This window comes from Eriocheir sinensis, unplaced genomic scaffold (assembly GCF_024679095.1).
Source record: "Eriocheir sinensis breed Jianghai 21 unplaced genomic scaffold, ASM2467909v1 Scaffold834, whole genome shotgun sequence".
Lineage (NCBI taxonomy): Eukaryota > Metazoa > Arthropoda > Malacostraca > Decapoda > Varunidae > Eriocheir > Eriocheir sinensis.
Genome location: NW_026112202.1, coordinates 122501 through 146941, shown reverse-complemented (window position 1 = coordinate 146941; position 24441 = coordinate 122501). Strand labels below are relative to the sequence as shown.

The 24441-nt window shown below is 42.6% G+C and overlaps 1 pseudogene; it reads left to right on the top strand.

Moving 5' to 3' along the window:
• The first annotated feature begins 13470 nt into the window (after positions 1-13470).
• The window catches only part of LOC126994620 (uncharacterized), a 56280-nt pseudogene continuing 45309 nt past the window's right edge, over positions 13471-24441 (top strand).

Sequence of the window (24441 nt, the reverse complement as noted above, 5' to 3'; positions counted from 1 at the left end):
GAAAGAAGGAAAGATTGATTAAGAAAGGAAGATGGGAATACCTCGGTGGTTTACAAGTGCCTTAGTTTACAAGTGTTTTGGTTTACGAGCAAAAATATTCTCAAAAGTTGCCTTGGTTTTGGAGCGGTGACTTGGTGTTCGAGCATCCCGTTTGTAAAAGTGGAAGGCACAAGCGAGGGTTCCTTTTATTGGACACAAGATGCTCAAAGCTGAAAACAATGGGAATGGAATCTCTAGCTGGTGTCACACTGGGCCTCCAACCACGTTGACTGTAGGCGCAACCGGCAACTCCAACTTTTCTGGGTGTGCGCCACACACGACCAAGTTCGGCTGCCCGTGTCCACAACGTAAATAAACCAGTCGCCCTGTATCCACGTGGCGCCGCTTGTGAGAGCTGTTGTGGCTTGTGCTGCTGCTACTCAAATAATGGACTTGTTGATACAGTTAAATGGAAGGAAGAAGCGGTTGTGGGTGCGATCGCAGCTTCAAAGATGGGAGGACAGGAGTGTTTACCCAAACCAAGAACTCGCTCCGGGTTGGGCGTACGGGCAACCGCGGTTTCTCCTAGCTCCAGCGATTGGAGGAAAACGTCCAGTGTGCCACCGCCTTCAGTCCACGTTATATACTGGCAGCGGCAGCACCCGCGCGCTGCTGTCCGCTGATGTTTGTTAATGCTCTAGTGTGCAATCTTTGTGTTTTCACAACTATATATTATTTATATGTTATACTACATTGTTTATATTATTTATATTATTATACCATATTATTTGTATTCTTTATTACTATTTGTTAGTAAAATTACTTTAATTCTGTATAAAACAACATGTAAAATGATTTTTGTTAATATTGTTTGGGACATGGGATGCATTAGTGGGACTCACATTAACCCTTTTCCTGCAATATAATTTAATCACCATTGAGAACACATATATATAACTGTATATAATATTGAACACATATATACAAACAGTGTAATGCTTCAACATTTCTTAGCTAAGCATCTTGCAGAGATAGCTTTGTGCAACACTGCACTGCCTGACCAACGATGACAGATGTGTGTCAGGTATAACAGGCACGCTAATGCACTTGTCTTTTCACTAACATAACGTTTTCTGTTCATGTACTTACGTTCAATAACTTGATACTGAATTTTATGTAATTCTATGCCAAAAATAAATAAATAAAAATCTGCCGCACCTCAGCGCGACAGTGTTGTACATCCCTACTGGACATTATAAGGGCTACTGGCCACAGTTCAAAGTGTTGTACATCCCTACTGGACATTATAAGGGCTACTGGCCACAGTTCAAAGTGTTGTACATCCCTACTGGACATTATAAGGGCTACTGGCCACAGTTCAAAGTGTTGTACATCCCTACTGGACATTATAAGGGCTACTGGCCACAGTTCAAAGTGTTGTACATCCCTACTGGACATTATAAGGGCTACTGGCCACAATTCAAAGTGTTGTACATCCCTACTGGACATTATAAGGGCTACTGGCCACAATTCAAAGTGTTGTACATCCCTACTGGACATTATAAGGGCTACTGGACACAATTCAAACAAAATATGATTTATGTTTGGAAACCCTGCAGCAGATGCCACATATCAATTTTCACTTAATTTCCGCGCGAAAGAATTGGCGTGCTACTTTGAAATTATCCTGGCCCATATGTGGGACACTCGCAGGCAATTGCACCAGTCTGTGTTTCATATATGGGACACTCGCAGGGAAAGGATTACCGTAATATAAATGGAGAAGTTTGTTTTGGTTTAAGAGTTTTTTGATTTGCGAGCAAAATTCCTGAACGAATTAAACTCGTAAACCGAGGTATGATTGTACACATCTCTCTCTCTCTCTCTCTCTCTCTCTCTCTCTCTCTCTCTCTCTCTCTCTGTACCTATGGTAATAATGTGAGCTACTATTATTGTTATTACTACTAATGTTATTACTATTAATATAAATATTTCAGAATAATTTTTATTGAATTATCTGTCAAGGCTGCAAGCCTTCCCTCTCACAACACTACCACAGCTGTCGCGACTGATGTAAATACTTAGGAAGAGAATTACTATCTTGAGAACGAGTGATGTGTCATACGCCAGTGTGTTGTATGGACATACACCGTTTACTGTTGATGAGGCCCTGCTGCTGCTGATGATGATGATGCAGCACTCTACGTCAACAATTACAATGTTAGCCTCAATAATAGTCTTCGATGCACTTATTCTCAAACATCGTAGTGACTGTGACTTAATTTCTTTCAGAATAATATCACATATATAACCACTAGTTCAGTGTTCATGTCTAATATTTTCATAACACGTGTTATGCACCTATGCGTGTTAGCACCTGCACAGGTGCATCATCAATCCAGATCCAGATCCAGACACACAATACTTCAAACAGCACCAAGGTGTTCTTTCTTGTGAGACAGCCCATGTTATGGAACAAGACCTTAACTTCACAAGCTACTGACCCTTCTTCAACATTAGCCCCAAACTAGTTAATGGCACCCAACATGACCCTCTCCCAGCATGACCTCACCCAAAATGACATCCTCCAACATGACCCTCTCCCAGCATGACCTCACCCAGACCTGGATAAAATCTACAAATGGGCAGAGGAAAACAACATGAGTTTTAACGAGGACAAGTTTGAACTATTAAGATTTGGTAAAACAGACAGCCACGTTACAACATACCAAGACCCTGAAGGAAACAATATCACAAGAAAATCACAAGTGAAGGACCTTGGTATAATAATATCTGAAGATGCCACATTTGACAACCACATAAGAAAGACTCTCAAAATGCAGACAACTCATGGGATACATATTCAGAACCTTCAAAACGAGAGATACACAAACTATGACAACACTTTGGAAAGCCCTAATTCTCCCCCACATTGACTACCGCTCTCAACTCTGGGCACCCCACAAACAAACCCATATAATGCAACTAGAAGGCCTCCAAAGAACTTTCACCTCCCGCATCAAAAAATATCATGAGCACACAGAGGAATCAGAAAATCATGACTATTGGCAAAGACTAACGGAACATAATTTATACTCAGTAGAGAGGAGGATAGAAAGATACCAAGTAATATATACATGGAAAATACTTGAAGGACAACTTACCCCACCCAAAACAGAGACAATAACCCCCAATAACACCAATGATGCAAGAACCGGAAGAAAATGTGTCCAGCACCACCTCCCATCTAAATGCCAAGCTAAAGTAAAGACACTCCAATACAACAGCATCTCAAAAGAGGGGCCAGACTCTTCAACCACCTCCCCAAAGAGCTGGGAAACATTACAGGGGTGGAAACAGAGGTGTTCAAGAGGGAACTGGACAAATTTTTGGCATCAATCCCGGATCAACCAGGTGTCCCGGGATATTCTGCAGCACGACCAGCAACTTCTAACTCCATCACTTCCCAGCTGGAATACATGCAGCAGTGTAAGGGGTGGCGTGGCCCTGCCTCAACGTACATCCAGGGTGTAACGCTCTCTTGAGGCAGAAGCCCTTCAAGGTAAATTCAAGGTACACCAACATGACCCTCTCCCAGCATGACCTCACCCAAAATGACATCCCCCAACATGACCTCACCCAAAATGACATCCCCCAACATGACCCTCTCCCAGCATGGCCTCACCCAAAATGACATCCCCCAACATGACCACCCAGCATGACCTCACCCAAAATGACATCCCCCAGCATGACCCTCTCCCAGCATGACCTCACCCAAAATGACATCCCCCAACATGACCACCCAACATGACCTCACCCAAAATGACATCCCCCAACATGACCCTCTCCCAGCATGACCTCACCCAAAATGACATCCCCCAACATGACCACCCAACATGACCTCACCCAAAATGACATCCCCCAACATGACCCACACCAACATGACCCTCTCCCAGCATGGCCTCACCCAAAATGACATCTCCCAACATGACCCACACCAACATGACCACCCAATATGACCCACACCAACATGACCACCCAATATGACCCACACCAACATGACCCTCTCCCAGCATGGCCTCACCCAAAATGACATCTCCCAACATGACCACCCAACACAACCACACCCGACATGACCTCCCCCCAACATGACCTTTCTGACACTCACTCCTTGGGTTCCTGTGGCAAGGGGAGGGTGGTCAGGTCACTGCTCACCCCTGGTCACCCACACCCTGGGTGACTCTTGTTGAAATGTTGACCTCTGACCTCACCGCCAAGTATCACCCTCGGCCATGGACAAGGAAGACGTATTATGAGACCTGCCAGGCGCTAGACGTAATGGCAGCGACAAGAATCGTGCTGAGGCAAGCAAGACTCAGCTGATCTTGGTCCTGGTCTTGGCAGATTATCGTACTGATCAGAACATCGTATTTTTGGCCGCTAACTAATGCAAATAACCATCAGCAATGAACGATTCTAATTATGACTATAAATTAAGCTTGCTCTGGGGTCGGGCATATCAGTTTTTGCATCAGTTGTCGTACTTATAACATCGTATTTTCCTGTTTATTTTTACCCCTAACTAATGCAAAGAACATCAATAATTAAAGATTTTGGTGAGATTTTAACGATAACTATAAATTAAGCTTGTGGGGGTGGGAGCAACAATATTTTCATTAATTACCGTACTCAACATATGATATTTTCCTGTTTTTGACCCATAACTAACTAATGCAAAATATACGTCGGTAATGAAGGATTTTAACGACAATGATAAATTTAGCTTGTTATCGGAGTGGGCGTGACAGTCTTTGGTCGGTGCCCAGCCTGCTAGTACGGTGCAGCACACAAGGCTTTCGTAGGCATTGTGGGCATCTCCAGGGGTAGATGTATGACCCTGGTGGTAGTGTGACCCTTCCTCTGCACCACGAACCTTAGGAAACACTCATGAGAACTCGATTAATCTCCTTTTTGACCTTTGGCGATGAGAGAGGAAGCGTCTATGGGAGAGATTTTAGCGCCCAAGTTCACATTATTTGACAAGGCTTTCGTAGGCATTATGGGCATCTCCAGGGATAGATGTATGACCCTGGTGGTAGTTTGACCCTTCCTCTGCACCACCACGAGGAAACACTCTTGAGAACCCGATTAATCTCCTTTTTGACCTTTGGCGATGAGAGAGGAAGCGTCTATGGGAGAGATTTTAGCGCCCAAGTTCACATTATTTGACAAGGCTTTCGAAGACATTGTGGGCATTTCCAGGGGCAGATTTATGACCTTTCTAGTAGTCTGACCTTTCTTCTGTACCATAAACCTTAGGAAACACTCATGGGAACCCGATCAATCTCCTTCTTGACCTTTGGATATAGTTAATGTGACAAGGTATATGTGTTTAGGCAATTCTTAATTAATTCTGCATATCACAATTAATAACAATTGTGACATTACTGAGCGGCCGGCGGACTGACTGACAGGTTGGGCAAGTGATGGAATTGTCTAAAATGAGGGATTTTAAATTATAGTTGGCTGACGATTAGAAATGGATCTTATTACCAGTGAAAATTGCTTGCAGGTGTGCGATTGTGCGGAACAGCTGGGATAATTAATAGCGTCTTCCATTTAGCGTAACCTGTTTTTGGGTCATGATCTGTAGAGTCCCTTATAGAGTCCCGACTACCTAAGATTTGGACGCCATTATTGTGCCTGTTTTCGCCGTGCTTTTCAAACGCTATCACACGCTCTCGTGGGGACAACAGGACCAATAATGGCGTCTAAATCTTAGGTTGTCGGGACTCTATCTTTAAAGGAACTATACAGATCACGACCCAGAAACAGGTTACGCTAAATGGAAGACACTATTAAAGAGATCAGAGTCACGAGGGCGATCTAGCTAAATATGAAGAAGATCAAGACAGAATACACAGCAGAGATAACAGAGACAGAACTAGACAGCAATTATGAGATTGGGAGAAATTATAAGCTGTGCGTGAGGTAAAGACACAGAATAGCTACACAGATCGAGATAACAGAGAGATATACATAGAAATAAGGTAAGAATTAAGAGACAGAGAGAAATGATAAACTGTGCGTGAGGTAAAGACAGAATAGCTACACAGATCGAGATAACAGAGAGATATACATAGAAATAAGGCAAGAATTATGAGATAGAGAGAAATGATAAACTGTGCGTGAGGTAAAGACACAGAATAGCTACACAGATCGAGATAACAGAGAGATATACATAGAAATAAGGCAAGAATTATGAGATAGAGAGAAATGATAAACTGTGCGTGAGGTAAAGACACAGAATAGCTACACAGATCGAGATAACAGAGAGATATACATAGAAATAAGGCAAGAATTAAGAGACAGAGAGAAATGATAAACAGCGCGTGAGGTAAAGACACAGAATAGCTACACAGATCGAGATAACGTACAGAGATATACATAGAAATAAGGCAAGAATTAAGAGATAGAGAGAAATGATAAACTGTGCGTGAGGTAAAGACACAGAATAGCTACACAGATCGAGATAACAGAGAGATATACATAGAAATAAGGCAAGAATTAAGAGATAGAGAGAAATGATAAATTGTACGTGAGGTAAAGACACAGAATAGCTACACAGATCGAGATAACAGAGAGATATATAGAGAAATAAGGCAAGAATTAAGAGATAGAGAGAAATGATAAACTGTGAGGTAAAGACACAGAGAGATAAGAGAGACATAAGGCAAGAATTATGAGATAGAGAGAAATGATGATCTGTGAGGTAAAGACACAGAGATCAGAGAGACAGAAATGAGGAAGAAATGTGAGGTAATTAAGGACAGATTAATTAAGCTAAAGAAGTAGAACTTTATATCATGAGGTAATGAGGAACAGTTGTGAGATGAATGAGAATAAAAAAAAATAACAAAGAAATATGAGGATAAATGAGGAATTAAGAATTGTGAGGTAAATAGATTACGAAAACTAAAGAAACCAATATATAGCCGGAGGAATAGCTATAAGATCATCGAGGATTAAACAGTTACGAGGTACAGATCTATAGTATACTATATGAGGAACAACTGTGAGGTAAAGACATAAAATATACAGAGAGCCATAGAGAATTTTATTATAGCATGAGATATACCGTAGAGTAGAGAGAAATGAGACACACTTGTGAGCTTATAGGTGAATGAGGAAAAGATTAACAAAGAAATAAGGAGAATCGAGAAATGAGGAACAACTGTGAGGTAAAAACAATATACAGAGAGCCATAGAGAACTTTATTATAGCATGAGATATACCGTAGAGTAGAGAGAAATGAGACACACTTGTGAGCTTATAGGTGAATGAGGAAAAGATTAACAAAGAAATAAGGAGAATCGAGAAATGAGGAACAATTGTGAGGTAAAAACAGGTTGTATACAGAGACCTACGTACAGAACTTTATATTAGGAGGCAGAGATAAAGGAGGAGCTCCAGTGGTACGTGAAGAAGAAAGATTAACTAACAAATGTGAGGAGGAGAAATTTAATGAGGAAAAAACAACTGTGAAATCAGGACCCGGGAGGATTCTTTCATGTTTTTTCATCTTTTCTTCTCTTCTTCGTATTTTTTTGTTCTTTTCCCTGATTTTCTTTCCTCCTAATTTTGATAGAGTTAGCCACAGCCTGAAACACAAGAAAACACACCAAACAGATATGCCAGGAAAAAAACAATTATACACATGCTCCCTTGCAGAGGTGCCAAGTCTTCATCCTCACCACCATCTATCATCCATTTTCTGGCCCATAACTATTACAACGAACCATCAACAATTAACAAATATAACGAGAAATACAAGTAAATTTTATAAATGGGGTTGAGGGGGTAGTTTTTAGGTGTACACTTGGCATATGACGGTGAAAATGTGGCCGCCTTGCATCGCCTCCTCCTCCTTCCTCCCGCCATCGGTCAGCTGATCCGAGGTGGACGGCGTTCCGCGTGTCGGCCAATTTCCTTGTAATCCAGGACGACACAGACGGCCATGGATGGAAGCAAGGTAGGTAGTCGTGTTATCAGGCATTAGGGCGGGCGAGGAGGGTTAATCAAGGCGAGACAAGTGATAAATAGCAGAAAACATGGACAGGGTGGCGGCGGGCAGGGCGCGTGATGACGATAAGAATAGTTATTTTATCATTATTATTATTTCCTAATCTACAGTGCCAGGGAGGGAAGCAAAGGAGGTGACGTCTTGTTCAGGGTTTAGGAGTCGTCTGGACGGTGAAATAAGGCGTTAAACTTGGAAAAATAGGGGCTGTGGGCAGAGGGATGGCAGCGGTGACGTGTGTGTGTGTGTGTGTTGAGCCAAGCATGCAGGGGCAGGGGCAGAGTCAGGGATGATACCACAGGGGCAGGAGCAGGGACAGGGGTGTGTGTGTGTGGAGAGCGGGACACATGCTGGGGTGTTGGCTCTCTGGGTGTTATTCTATACTTTTCCTCCCTGGTGTGCCCCGTGCCAGGGAGGAGTTTTGTGTGTATTCCCCTGTATTATATTGACCCTAAGGAGAGGCAAGGGTGTAAACCTCCCTGTAGGTGAGGCCCCATTAGATTCATTTATTTATTTATTTAATTTTTATGTTGTGGTCTCTAGCGGTGGTAGGCTTTCTTGGGGGTGCCTGCATGGTGGTCATCCCAAGCCTGTCAAGATGCAGCAGGCAAGTGTTAGAGGTGACTGTGGTCGTTTCAAGACACACCAAACCCTCAGAAAAAAATGGTCTGGTTCAGCAGTGAGGTGAACCTGTGTTAACTCCCGTGGTTTACTGCACCCAACAAGGATATGTTAGAAAAGATAGGGACACTCGGGTTGCAGAGGTTTTGACACTTTCTGGTTCGCCACCTGTGGTTGTTCGCACCTCCGTGATTTCGCGTGCTAGTTGTTTCGCCACTTGAAAGGAGAGGTTCTGCTACTCACCAGGAAAACCTATTAAAATTCTAAAAATGTTAACAAAAAACATCTCCTGCATCCTTTAACCCGTATACAGTGATGTCCTTTGTTAGAGAAAGGGGTCATGGTAGGTTGCATTTTTTTTGTATATTTTTTATTTGCCCATAAAATGAGAAAAAATTTATTTCATTTTATTGCTTTGATATTATACGTATGTTGAGTGACAAATATTATCAATACAAAAAATTAAAGGCCATATAATTGCTCAAAAAGGGAATTGAATATATATGTACTAAAAACTTCCATAAGATACTATACTATATTCATAATAATATACTATATTCGTAATAATAAACAGTGCACAGGTAGAAAATCTGAAAGTGTTAAAAAACATGCCACTCCTGCATGCCGCCTCTTCTAGTCTCAGTTACGAATCATTCATTGCCGCGGACGTTGGGTTAGGTCCAAGGCCAACTATTGTTGCTCAAGCTCTTAGAAATGCTTCAGTGCACAGGTCGCCATCCTCGTATCTGTCCCATAGGTCGAAGAGACGGCCATGCAATCGAGCGTTTTGGGTGGGGGAGCGTATTTAAACTACATACTCCAACCGAACGTTACATAACCTCCTAACCTGGACTACAGTAACCTTACCTAACATTACTGCCACAAGACACTGCGGCTGAAGGAACAATATTAACTCAACTAACCTAACGCACACCACAGTAACCTTACCTAACATTACTGCCACAAGACACTGAGGCTGAAGGAACAATATTAACAACTAACCTAACGCACACTACAGTAACCTTACCTAACATTACTGCCACAAGACACTGAGGCTGAAGGAACAATATTAACTCAACTAACCTAACGCACACCACAGTAACCTTACCTAACATTACTGCCACAAGACACTGAGGCTGAAGGAACAATATTAACAACTAACCTAACGCACACTACAGTAACCTTACCTAACATTACCGCCACAAGACACTGAGGCTGAAGGAACAATATTAACAACTAACCTAACGCACACTTAAGTAACCTTACCTAACATTACTGCCACAAGACACTGAGGCTGAAGGAACAATATTAACTCAACTTAATGTAACCTAACGCACACTTAAGTAACCTTACCTAACATTACTGCCACAAGACACTTAGGCTGTGTGTGACAACTAGCTTAATGGTGTGTCGAGATGGTAGCATATAGTAAGGCGTGTTCTTTGGGGCGCCAACAGTGTGTCCGGTTACTGGTTTGGATGTCACGGCCTCAATGGCTCACGGCTGACACGGCCAGGACTCCTTCAAAGCTCCAGGAAACTAATAGCAAAGAGTGGAGTGATCCAAACAACTGAAAAAATAGCCACAAATGTGTGTGTGGGAACCTGGGGAGTCGCTGGTCAGGAGTTAGTTATAATATATATGGCTAGGCTTAAAAGAATATATGGCTGGGTTAGTTAAAATATACATACATGACTAGGGCTGTAAATATATGGCTGTGTTAGTTTAAATATATGGCTGTGTTAGTTTAAATATATGGCTGGGTTAGTTAAAATATACATACATGACTAGGGCTGAAAATATATGGCTGGGTTAGTTTAAATATATGGCTGGGTTAGTTAAAATATACATATATGACTAGGGTTGAAAATATATGGCTGGGTTAGTTTAAATATATGGCTGGGTTAGTTAAAATATACATATATGACTAGGGTTGAAAATATATGGCTGTGTTAGTTTAAATATATGGCTGGAGTTAGTTAAGAAACGTTATAATACTTAGCAAACCCAACACTAGGGCAAGGTGATGTACTCTCCGGTGCTAAATCTCCCACAGATATACTAATTGGACTTTGCCACACAGATGCTGGACTTTGTGGACCCTGGCGGCCATGGGGAGGTGTCCATGGGCGCTGGGCAAGGCCGAGGAGTACAGCACACTGGATGAGGGGACCATGGTAAGGGGTGGAGTGCTTCAATTCTCTGTTCAGTTATTTTCTTTTCCTTAGGCCAAAAGTTCAGGCTACCAAAAAGGATAATATTAGTCAAAATTTGTCCTAAAAAAAGATATAATTGCTGAAGTGCCATGCTCTTACTGATGAACATGAATTAGCATAGAAACACACACACACACACACACACACACACACAAAGAACTATAGAGGTTTGGAACAGACTAAGTGAAAAAATAGTATCGGCGAAGAGTGTGCAGAGCTTCAAGGAAAAGTTGGATGATTATAGATACGGAGACGGGACCACACCAGCGTAAGCCCAGGCCTGTAAAATTACAACTAGGTAAATACACACACACACACACATGCAGACTCACCATTCTGATAGCCCAGTGGAAAAAGCTCTGCTGCGTGGATCTTAAATGCCACTCTAAGTGAGAAAAATGAGAAAAAATCACCACTCACACAAACCATTTCATAATATATATATATCAATGCATTTGTGATCAGTTTATACATCATCTAATTTTTAGGGTTTATATTATGGCAAAAATTTGGCCTGTCGCTGCTACACACGGCAAAGCCACACATTTGGCCCGTCGCTGCTACTGGGCTAAGAAACTACCCTTGGAAATAATCACAACTCCTATGAAAGCCTTGTCATTGTGTGTGTGTGTGTGTGTGTGTGTGTGTGTGTGTCTGGGCGTCAAAATGTTTAAGAATCTGGCCCTCCTTCACCATTACTTATACCCTAATAATTCTCACCATCAGTCAGTTACCACCCCCTTTACCCCTTCCAGGATGGTGTAGGGCTCTCAGGAGATGGACAAGCAGAAACAGGGGACCAGAACTCACAGGTGTTCTTCATTGAGTGTGTGAGTGCTGCTGTCGTCACCATGAACACCTGCTCGGAGGCACCAAGTGAGTAGATGACGCTACCCAGAGTGACTGAAACAGGGAGGGCTTTGGGGAGTGAATCAGGGCTTGAGGTATCTGAGGTACAGTGAAACAGGGCTTAGAGAGGAGCTGGGGGAGTGAAACAGGGCTTGGGGAAGATATATCTAGGCTTGGGGGTGTTTGAGGTTGAGTGAAACAGGGCTTACATAAGTTCCTAAGTGTGTGTGTGTGTGTGTGTGTACTGCCCCTCACACAAGGCATAATGGTGTATATATATATATATATATATATATATATATATATATATATATATATATATATATATATATATATATATATATATATATATATATCCCTACATTTGATATACTCATTTATTAGTTTGCAAGGGATTTGAATTTTTGTTAAATTTTACTCCCAACAAATTATTTTTATCACAGGGACAAAGGTCTGTACTAAATGTCTGGGCACCTCAGTTCACCTATTTGAAAAGCCTCTCATAGTACTTGTTGGGGTGTCCATGGGGTGTTTTGGGATGCTGGTGATAGTTTTAACACACCCTCTGCACCTTGAATGGGAAAATCACCCATGAAAGCCCTGTTAATCTTCACTGTGGCCTTGGGAAACAGTCATAATAGAGGCTGAAACTCTCTCGTATAAGTTGCTGGCTTTCCACGGATTGTTTTGTGATGCTGGTTATAGTTTGACATGGCTTCTGCACCTTGAAAGGGAAAATCACCCATGAAATCCTGGATAATCTTCTCTGTGGCCTTGGGAAACAGTCATAATGAGAGCCTGATACGCCTGTTTGAGAATCCTCTCATATAAGTTGTTGGCTTTCCATGGACTGTTTTGTGATGCTGGTGACAGTTTGACCCGACTCCTGCACCTTGATAGGGAAAATCACCCATGAGATCCTGGATAATTTTCTCTGTGGCCTTGGGAAACAGTTGTAATGGGATATCATTATGTATAACAATATTGACCTAAGAACATTTAATTCTTTATTTTTCCAAGGCAAGAGTGACCCCCAAACCCTCCCTTCCACAGGACCCGTCAAGCCAGTCCGCCCTGCAAGACTGCCTGGTCAAGATGGGGTCCAGCCTTGCACAGAACTGCTTGGCTGGCTGGCCAGTGCCACAAGTTGGTGGTGACAAAGTAAAGCCCTCCATGACTGCTACAGCCTGATGGATCTCATGGTAGGGTATGATGGGCTGAGAGAGAAGGATGATGTAGCAAGGTAAGGCTCAGTTTATTTTACCCTGCTGCCAACGAGTGAACTTTTGATATGCAGTTTGGAATGTCTGTCAACTTAGGATGTCTGGTGCAGTTTAGGGAAGGGTTAACTTTCTTTTTTTCAGCCTATGTTAAGAGGAGGGAAAGTGTAGAGTGACAGGACTTAGAGGAAGAGAAGGAAAAGGAATGTCAGTTAGAGAAGGGAGGGAAGGAGAATATGGATAAGGATGGGGTGAGAGAGAAAGGAAGAGAAGGGAAGGAAAGAAATATACACAAAAAACTGTAAATGAAACGCAAATAGAGGACCGAGAAGGTGCACATACCCAGATGGAGACAGAGAGAGAAACGCAAGAAGGAACGAAAGAGAGATATATATATATATATATATATATATATATATATATATATAAATATATATATATATATATATATATATATATATATATATATATATATATATATATATATATATAAAGAAAAGATTAGGAACAAGAGGAAAATAAATAAAGGAGGAGGAGGAGGAGGTAGAATATACAAATAAAGATGGAGACAGAGAGAGAGAAAGGAAGGAAGGAGAATATTCAAATAAAGATTGAGAGGAAGAGAATGGTCATCTGTTTTGTCCCCTGCTAGTTGAGCACTCCTGGTCGCATGTTCCTGAAGTCTCTGCGGGTATGTGGTCCCTGAGTGAAGACGCTCGGCTGTAACTTGGCAGCTAACCACGGGCTGTTCTGGAAAAATACTCTCATTGTGATTCCCCCCTCCCAAAATTACCTTAAGTAACTCCAACCAAACCTTACCTAACTTTCCCTAACCTAACCTCACCTATCCTGCCCTGCTCAAGAGTACAGACTTGGGGAATATGCCTCCTGGTAACCCCTGTCATGGCCTGCAGGTGTGTGGTGACCCAGGCTGTGGAGGGTGGCTGCCACACTCACTGCTCCAGCCACTCACAGCTGTACCTCAGGAGCCAGACACCATCTGCTTCACTCCTGCCCAGACTTTGCCACTCACACCCAACAGCTGCTTCATCTTAGGGTGGGACTGCTTGATTATTATAACTTATTATTATCATTATTATTATTATTATTATTATTATTATTATTATTATTATTATTATTATTATTGAGCCAAGAAACAGGCCCTGCTGGAAAGAGTCACAGGCTATAAACCAGAGGGTGAGTGACATTGTTATGAATATTAAAAACATTTTCTTCAATAATCTTTGACAGAGTTGCAAAGCAGCCTGAATCTACGACCTGTTGTTCATTGTTTTTAGGTCTACAAAAACTTGTGTACTCTCAATTTTAGGCACTTGATACACTAAAGCAATTAATAAATCACGAACACAGACTTTACTTGTTCATTATGTATTTATACCTTGGAGGAAGATTTATACCACTTGGCATTCCAAACCAAAACAAACCTTCTTCTTCTTCTTTTGACCTGTATCGCTTTTCATCGGCTCATCACGGCCATCATTTCTTCTGGTACTAACTCTCCTCTCTGCCTCTCGTAGTTGCTACACTGTTTCTTTCTCCCCAGTGTCCTAGACAGCTACAGCCCTTTGTGTTGCTAAGTCTCATACCTGTCAAGCTACTGTGGTGTCTTGCCATAAGATTTTGCGTTTGAGACCATAAGTTTGTGTTGAAAAAACATAAGACTTGACAGGTATGGAACTTCCGACGGACTCAAGCAGGGTGCACGAGGTACCCCCCCACACACACACAGGCACACACACACTAACCGTAACAGTAGCCGTTACTCAGCACGCTCACATGAGTTTAAATATGGCATGTATGATATATTTCAAATTGTTTAAAACAAACATGTTAAAAAAAAATGCCAGCGGAGAAAAAACTTAAGATTTTCAACTTACATTGTAAGACTTTAAAACCACCGAAATTACGTAAGACTTACGCAAAAAACGTAAGACTTGACAGGTATGAAGTCTTGGTGAGAGTGAGTTCGGCCCCTCAGCGGCTCCTTTCGGTACTGTGCGGGTTTCGGCCTTTTGAATATCTCATTACCACGAGTTCTATTGACTAGATTCTGTTCGGTACTTTCCAGATTGAACATAAGTAAGTCTTCGTGGAATCTATTGGAAAAATGTTTCAAGCTATACATGCGGCAGGAGAATGGTGTAAGCTTGGGTGCGAGTATTTAGCTTGTTATAACTGAATGGTAGAGTGTTTCTCACCACTTCACCAGAAAAATGTTAGCATAAACACTTGGGATCAATGTCTTGTAGACTATAGGCACAGTGCATCATGATTTATCACGTGAGAGATTTTAAAGTGTGTGAGTCTTCATAGCATCAACAGGCCTTGACTCTGTTTTAGTTAAAGTAGCTAGTGATCACTGACAATTTTGGGGGGACAGAACTCCTCTAATTGTCGCTGACTGTATGGCTTGTCCCATTGCCTCATGCAGTGTGTGCGTGTGTGTGTGTGTGTGTGTGTGTGTGTATTCACCTATTTGTGACATACAGGAAAAGAGTTACGCTGGCGCTGTCCCGTCTCCATATCCTCTCTTATCCAACTTTTTCTTAAAATCATGAATGTTTCTTGCACAAACCACCTCCTCCTCCAGTCCATTCCACAACTCAATGCTTCTGTTTGGGAAGCTAAACTTTTTCACATCTTGCCTACACGTGGTTGCCCTCAACTTCTTTCCATGTCCTCTCATTTCCCTCTCGCTCCACACACACTCCAGATTCTCCACCCTGCTCGCCACCCTGTACACCGCTATCAGGTCTCCTCTTTTTCTTTTTCTCTCCAGGGTTGTGAGCCCCATGCTTTTGAGTCTCTCCTCGTAAGTCCGATCCCTAAGTTCCGGTACCATCTTAGTTGCCATTCTCTGTACTCTTTCCAGCTTTCTTATATTCTTCTTTTCGTGAGGAGACCAGACCACTGCTGCATACTCCAACCTTGGCCTTATCATTGTAACTATTATTTTCTTCATCATCTCCTCGTCCAAATACACAAATGCCGTCCTTATGTTCCTCAGCAAATTCATAGTTTGTCCCGTTATCCTGTTGATGTGTTTGTCCGGTGACATGTTCTCTGAGACAGTCACTCCCAAATCTTTTTCTTCCACTCCTCTGCATATTATTTCACTTCCCATCTTATAATCATATTCACATCTACCGCTCCTCCAAACTCTATTTTTTTTACATTTCCCAAGGTTGAACTCCATCTGCCATGTACCACTCCACTCCCATATTTTGTCCAGGTCCCTCTGCAATGCCTCACAGTCCTTCACATCATTGACTCGTCTCAATAGCTTTGCATCATCTGCAAACAAACTCACATAGCTGGTCACTCCCTCCACCATATCATTTATATAAACAGCAAACATTATTGGTGCCAGCACCGAACCTTGTGGGACCCCACTCCTCACTGGGCACCAGTTGGAATCCCTGTCCCTAATTATTGTCCTCATTTCCCTGTTAGTTAGGAAGTCCTCCAGCCAGTCCATCACCCACTCCACCCCTATTTTTAATTTTCCAAATTAATCTTCTGTGCGGTACTTTGTCGAATGCCTTTTTCAAATTCAGGTACACTCCATCCCCCCAGCCTTCTCTCTCTTGTATTAAATCTGTCACCCTTGAGTAATTTTTTTTTTTTTTACGTTGTTGCCTATTGCGCCGGTAGGCATCTTCCCGGTGTGGCCTGATGGTCGACCCAAGGCTTCTTCCAGGTGGGGCCTGATGGTCGGCCCAAGGCTTCTTCCAGGTGGGGCCTGATGGTCGGCCCAAGGCTTCTTCCAGGTGGGGCCTGATGGTCGGCCCAGCCGTTCTAAGCATGGCAGTGTTTATAGTGGCGCCATCTTGCATTGGCTCATGCTGCCCCCGGAACTCGTTCTTGATTCGCTTGGACGGCTTCCTCTAGAGTCCGGGTTGATGGGTGGTCTTCAGGACAGCATGTGGGTAGTTTTAAGCCACTCGGCGGTGACTGAAAAATCCGAGTGGTAGCGTGGGGATTCGAACCCGCGTCGTCCATCACGCGGTGAATGTGGGCCCAGTACGCTACCAGTTCGGCCACCGCCTACCCTAAATAACATAACGAGTTGGTGACACAAAATCTCCCTCTCCTGAATCCAAACTGGCAGTCCGAGATAATTCTCTCCCTTTCTAAAAAATCCAACCACCTGTTTTTAAGTAGCCTCTCACATATCTTCGCAACCACACTAGTGAGTGATACCGCTCTGTAATTTAATGGGTCCTCTCTCTTTCCTCCTTTATAAATTGGTACTATGTTTGCTCTCCTCCAATCTTGTGTGTGTGTGTGTGTGTGTGTATATATATATATATATATATATATATATATATATATATATATATATATATATATATATATATATATATATACATATATATATATATATATATATATATATATATATATATATATATATATATATATATATATATATATATATATACAGTTAATACATAGGCCAAATACTACTACATGCTGTCCTGAAGACCACCCATCAACGCAGGCTCTAGAAAAGCCTGTACAGCGCAAGTGAAATCATGAATGAGCTCCGGGCATGAGCCAGTAATAATGGCGCCATTATAAACAATTACCTATGCCATGATGGGCTCGGCCAACCATCAGACCCATAGGAATTATCCTACCGGCTAATAGGCCACATGTATATATATATATATATATATATATATATATATATATATATATATATATATATATATATATATATAAAAAAAAAAACAAAAAAACATTAAAGCAAAAAAAAAAAAAATTTTAATTTTTTTTTTTTTACCGTTTTTTTTTTTTTACAGCCTGTCTCCAAGTGTATATTTATGAACCATTATTTGCAGGATCAGCGATGTGGAACCAGCTGTGCCACCACCACCACCAGGGGAGCCACTCACTGCCACAAGAAGGAGGGAAGCAGGTATGTATGTATGTATTATTATTATTATTATTATTATTATTATTATTATTATTATTATTATTATTATTATTATTATATTATTATTATTGTTGGACTGTTGAAGCCCAACCAACAGGTCCTGTTGGCAGTAAGGGCAGACACCAGTACTGGTATTGGCAGTACTGTGTGACACAGTCAGGGCACCAGTCTGCTCATCAGTCTGGTGCTGCTGTAGAGTCGGTACTGTTAGGACCTGTCCTGTACTGGTACCTGCCCAGGCCAGCCCTACCCCCAGCTGGACCTGTGTGTTTAACCCTTTTAATGCTAAACCCTTGCAGCGAGGACCACCGTAACTTGCCGGTGGTGCTAAATCCTTGCAGCGAGGACTAGCGTAACTTGCCGGTGGTGCTAAACCCTTGCAGCGACTCCAGAACTTGCCGGTGGTGCTAAATCCTTGCAGCGAGGACCTCCGTAACTTGCCGGTGGTGCTAAATCCTTGCAGCGAGGACCTCCGTAACTTGCCGGTGGTGCTAAATCCTTGCAGCGAGGACCAGCGTAACTTGCCGGTGGTGCTAAATCCTTGCAGCGAGGACTAGCGTAACTTGCTGGTGGTGCTAAACCCTTGCTGTGATCACCAGTCGCACTCAAATTTCCCGCATATGAGAGTGTTCCAACACTATTTCTCACCCCACAGCACTGCCAATTGAGTGGGTTTTCCACTAAATTTGGTGGAAAATCATATCAGCCTAGAGCGGAAAAGCGCAGAAAATCTACGGACGAGTAACTGGTGGATGTTGTTGTCCAATATTGCAGCATTTTTGCATAGCTTCACCTCACTGAGTTTTTGACCATATAGTTGTAAATTTTGCATTTGGCAGTACTGCCCTGCCAGCACCCCATCATCAAGTGAGCTACTCAGTAATTGCCTTACGGTTGACCGTCACGCACGCATAAATGTATGTCTTGACAGGCAACACCCCCTGAACGTGCCTGTACGTTCGCAGGAGAGGCTTACATAACCGAATCTTATAGATCTTTGCCTCTTCTTTCCAAAGGTGTTTTTGTTTTTTGGCTGCGGTGAATTGTTTTTGAGATACAGCGGTTGAAAGAGCGTCACTTGCTGAACGTGCCTGTACATTTGCAGGAGAGGCTTACATAACCTAATCTTATAGATCTTGGCTTCCTCTTTCCAATGTTTTTTTTTTGTTTTTTAGCTGTGATGAATAGTTTTTGAGATGCTGAGGTCAAAAGAGACCCCCCTCCCCCAGCTGGGCTGCCCGAGTGCACCTGGGGGATAGTCTCGCTGCGAGGGATTAGCAATGAAAGGGTTAACAGCTGCTGGCAGGTATGATTCAGTGTTCAGAACACTGACCTCTGAATCTAAGGATTGATTAAGTCTGTGCAAAGCTTGAAGCCACAGCCAGCTTTGGTTCCCTGGGCCCATGTAAGGTTTGGGACGTCAGTGAGTGGCAGGCAGTGATGAAACACTGCTGCCTTACAAATTTATTGAGTATTTTAATGCCCTCACTACCATGTGTTTATGCCAAAACAACACTGGCTGCCTGTTTTGCCTGCCCAAAACAAAGGAAATGTCACCTCCTGCCCGGCTGTAACATGCTCTAAGCGCTGATTTACATAGATTTACATAGAAAATCAGACCACACAGACCCCATGGTCCAGACTTGGTGGTCTGTCCTTAAACCTAAGTGATTTTACATTAATCAGAAGACTCCAAAACGTTGCATTTCTACTCTAGTTGATATTAAGTTGAAGGAAGTGACGGTCGAGCTTATTTTTGAAGGAGTCAATCGTGTTACACTGGACCACTGATGATGGGTGCTTATTCCATTCTCGCACTACAACGTTGGTGAAGAAAAATTTGGTGCAGTCTGAATTTACTTGTCTACATCTGAGTTTTACGTCATTGTTCCTCGTGCGCAAAGTGTCATCGATCATAAACAATTTTGATCTGTCTACATTCGTGAAACCATTAAGTATTTTAAAACATTCGATCAGTTTTCCTCGGAGGCGACGACGACGATGGGTGTAATATTTTGAAAGTGTTACTTGATTGTGTTGGAAATGCTGCAAACCACAGTAATAATGATGTCTGCAACATTTATTTAATGGCTGACAACACAACAAAATCAGACATAGCATTGTTGTCTTGCAAGATTTGAAGCAAAACAGTTACTCTATTGGATGGTGACCAAAGAAAACTGTAAACTTGTAAACTGTAACATTTGTTCTTCCTCAAGTCAGCCCAGTAATACTTAACACATGCCAGTGTGTGTTATTTACAGCTTGATACTATGCCAAGGAATGCAGGAATTATTGTTTTGTGCCAAGTATGGAAACAGATAGTGTTTACTTTTACTTAATGGGATAACAAACCATTAGTTAGGGCACTCAGTACACTTGTAATGGAGTGTTAGCAGCACCGACACACTCGGCCAGTGATGAGTCGTGAATGTTTCCCTCAACAGCTGAGGCCCCGGCCTTCAGGACTCCTGCCCGGCCCACTACAGAGAAAGACACCAACAGGTCACTGCTTTGTACACTCTCCACACTTTTATCTCCTCATCTCTATAGAAAGAAGTATTCACTAGTAAATGATGCCCATGGAAGGGAAACTTAAGCACCTGAACTTGAAGAAGAAAATGTCTGAGGCTTCATGGTGAGGACTGTTTCAGGGACGAGCTGTTTGTAAGGAATTTTTGTAACTTACAGTTTACAGTATGTGTGGCCAGTGAGTCATGCTGCCCATCATTCTTCCTGGCATTTCTTGCATGCACACACATCATCCTTTCCTTGGAAATGGCCAAACTGTCCCCATGAAGCTTTGGAGGTGATGAAAAAATTCTCAGGGTCAGCCTTTGTGCATCTTTGGGGAAATGCACCAATGTGCCAATCCACAGCTATAAAAATTAGCAGGCCTGTGACCATGCCTCCATGCTCCTGTGGTCAGCATGCCTGGCTGTTACTCCTTGGGCTCAGGTTCGAATCCCGGCCCGGGCAGTCGGCGTGCAGGTCACCCAGGTGTTCATCCTCCCTTTGGGGCTGGTGGATAACTGTGTGCCTGGTTAACCCTTAAAGCGGTGGCTTGTTTTGCCCTGCAGTCTGTCCTCCCACGCGGGCATATTCGGTAAAAACATGCCTCTCTTCAACCTTTCATATCTTCACTTCTACTTACCTCACATGACTGAATAAAGTATCATTGTAAAGTACTTACCCTTAACTGTCCTTTGACGTTAAGTTGAAGACTATATAACCATTGCTGGAGCGAGTACGGAATATTGAAGGAGGATCACTGAAAACACATTATTATAGACAGTTTTCCATCCCTAGTGGACTTCCCTTTTATGATTTAGTAATAAAGAGCATAACTTTTCTACAGTGTTTGTGAAACACACCCAAACAAGCTTAACTTCCGGGCCTTCCCTTGGTGGGTGCTGTGGCCCCCATCTTGTGGATGAAATTCCCTGTAAGGTGAGAAGAGGTGGGTGTACATCTTGTCAAAGCTAACACAAGGCAGCACACACTGACCAGTCAAGGCAGCATGGCTGGGTAGTGTTGGAAAGAAAACACATGCTTACTTCACCACAAACAAAGTAAATCTGACGGCGCACCAAGTCAAAAAATGCTTGTTGAATGTTGTCCACACCGCGCCTTGAGCCCAGGCACCAGCTGTGACCCACTGTTGTCCACACCCGCGCTGTAAGGGTTAAACTCAATGTCAGCAGGACTTTGCATTTCAACATCATTATTGGATATTAACCCATAAAGGCCGACGATACCCCCCGCGTCTACCCCCCCAAAGCCGCATTAATCGTCTTAAAACCAACTCTTGCAGAATGACCTGGAAGCAATTTTAGCTGTAGTATTCATTTAAATACATCAGCATGTGAAATATTTTTGCTTAGCTCACCCTGATGCCTCAGAATAATCTCCGGTAGTTGGAGATTGTGGTGGCGTGCAACCCTCCGAGCTGGGCTAGACTGCTGAGGTGTCAGACTCGGTCCGTTGTGCGCCCAAGGCCTTTTCCCGGTCTATTATTGGCCTGTTTGTTTGTTTTGGACCCTCTGTGACAGTGGGGCAGTCACAGTGTGACCTTTTTCAGGCATGGGAGGACTGGCCGCCTGCATTGGACCCCCGCATAACTGGCCCGCGTGCATCATCTCCCGACATCATTGCAGCCTTTTTGGTCCCCTTGGACGTTTAGGGGCACGTGCAGAAGCAACAGCCGTTGCTACAGCTGCCGCAGTACTCGTTGTTGGCGTGGCAGAGGTGGTGGTCACTTTACTGGGGTCGGTCTATGGGACAGAGGTAGGGTGCGTGGGGGAGGTGGTGATGGTCCGGGGCGACAGTATAGACATAAGCCTACTCCTCAAGCCAAATTAGCAGCGCTACTAATGTTAGCGCAGTTATGATACGCACGTAAAGTAGCTGTCCCATTAGGGATCTATCGGCCTGCGGTGACACAGTCCCATATGGGCCCTACCGGCCGGGACGGTTAAGTTGAGGGAGGGAAGTGACGGTGGAGGTTGTTTTGAAATGTATTGTTTGCTGCAGCACTGGACCACGGAAGGGGAAGGTTGTTCAGCGCTGGGAATGTGTCCTCAATGAATCAATTTGTTTATGCTTAAGTTTGGTGCCATTCTCTCTCTCTCTCTCTTTCTCTCTCTCTCTCATAAATTAGTGCGCGTCGACATTAAAGCTCAATCATCAGTGACTGAAAATAAAGTAAAGGTGCCCAATTTCAAAAGAGCTAACTTCGTAGAAATCCGACAAAAACTAACAGAAATACAACTATCAGATGACGGCAACGTAGAGGAAGCCTGGCTAAGCTTTAAAAATCACTTACTCACTCAGCAGAACACATTCGTCCCCTTGTGCGAGAAGCGAATTAACACTAATAAAAGCCCACCGTGGTTTAATAGCGAAATTAAACAATCAGTCAATGAGAGAAAATTGTTTTACAGGTTAAAGAAAGAACAAAGCATGCCCGAAAACATTAGACTTTATAATGATATCAGGCGACGAGTAAAAAGACTAGTAGGTCAGGCAAAGCGTAGACATGAAGAAAATATTGCAGCCAACTGTAAAAATAATCCAAAATCTTTCTTCAGTTACATAAATAACAGAAAGGTGATCAAAAGTGGTATTGGACCTTTAACAAACAGCGACGGTGCACTAGTGACTGACAGCCAACACATTGCAAACCTCTTAAACAATTACTTTTCCTCGGTGTTTAATACTAACAGTCTTCCTCTTGCTACCAACAACACCAGTACTATTGTAAATCTCGAGCATGCATTGCCTAATATTAAAATAACAACTGATGAAGTCCTTAAAGCTCTCCATTCACTTAAAACAAATAAAAGTCCCGGACCCGACAAAGTATATCCTATACTGCTTAAAGAAACAAAGAGCGAAATACTCTCCTCCCTCACTACCGTATTCAATATGTCCTTGCGACAAGGCATCGTCCCTTCGGCTTGGAAAAAGGCTAACGTGACACCGATTTTCAAGAAAGGAGACAAAAAAATACCAGGTAACTACCGACCCATTAGTCTAACTTCAATTGTAGGTAAGCTACTCGAGAGCATAATTAGAGACAAAATTGTGAGTTACCTCGAAAACCACTCATTAATTGGGGATTCACAACATGGCTTCCGTAATAAAAGATCCTGCCTGTCAAACCTACTGACCTTTTATAACGATCTCTTTTCAATTTATGACGTAACCAAATCACTGGACGTAGTCTATCTTGATTTCCAGAAAGCGTTTGATAAAGTCCCACATCATTAATTACTTTACAAATTAAAGCAAATAGGCATTGACGGTCAAGTAAACCAATGGATCGTGAATTGGTTGAGCAACAGACAACAAAGAGTAGTGATTGACGGATTTAACTCAGAGTGGGCGCCGGTCACTAGTGGCGTCCCTCAGGGCTCGGTTCTTGGCCCAGTGCTCTTCATTATTTACATCAACGACGTGGATGTTGGAGTCAATAATCGCATTAGTAAATTTGCAGACGACACAAAGATTGGTAACTCGGTTCTCACTGACGAAGACAGGCAAAGCCTCCAAGAGGATTTGCACAAAATTTCAGCTTGGTCGGATAAATGGGAGATGCCCTTTAACGTAGACAAGTGCCAGGTCCTTCAAGTTGGAACAAAAAATAAGAGGTTCGTTTACGAAATACGCGGCGTTAAACTCACAAGTGTTCAATGCGTTAAGGACCTGGGGATTAAAATCGTGTCAAACCTCAAATTCTTACATCAATGCATCGATGCAGCAAATAAAGAGAACAGAATGTTGGGCTTCATTAAAAGAAACTTTCTATTCAGGAATAAAGATGTAATACTTCTGCTGTACAATAGTTTAGTCAGACCCCACTTGGAATATGCGGTACAGTTTTGGTCTCCCCACCATGCAAAGGACATTGCTAAACTAGAAGGTGTTCAGCGTCGAGCAACAAAAATGATCCCTTCCTTGCGCAACAAATCCTACGAAGAAAGGCTTTCCTCCCTTAACATGTTCTCTCTT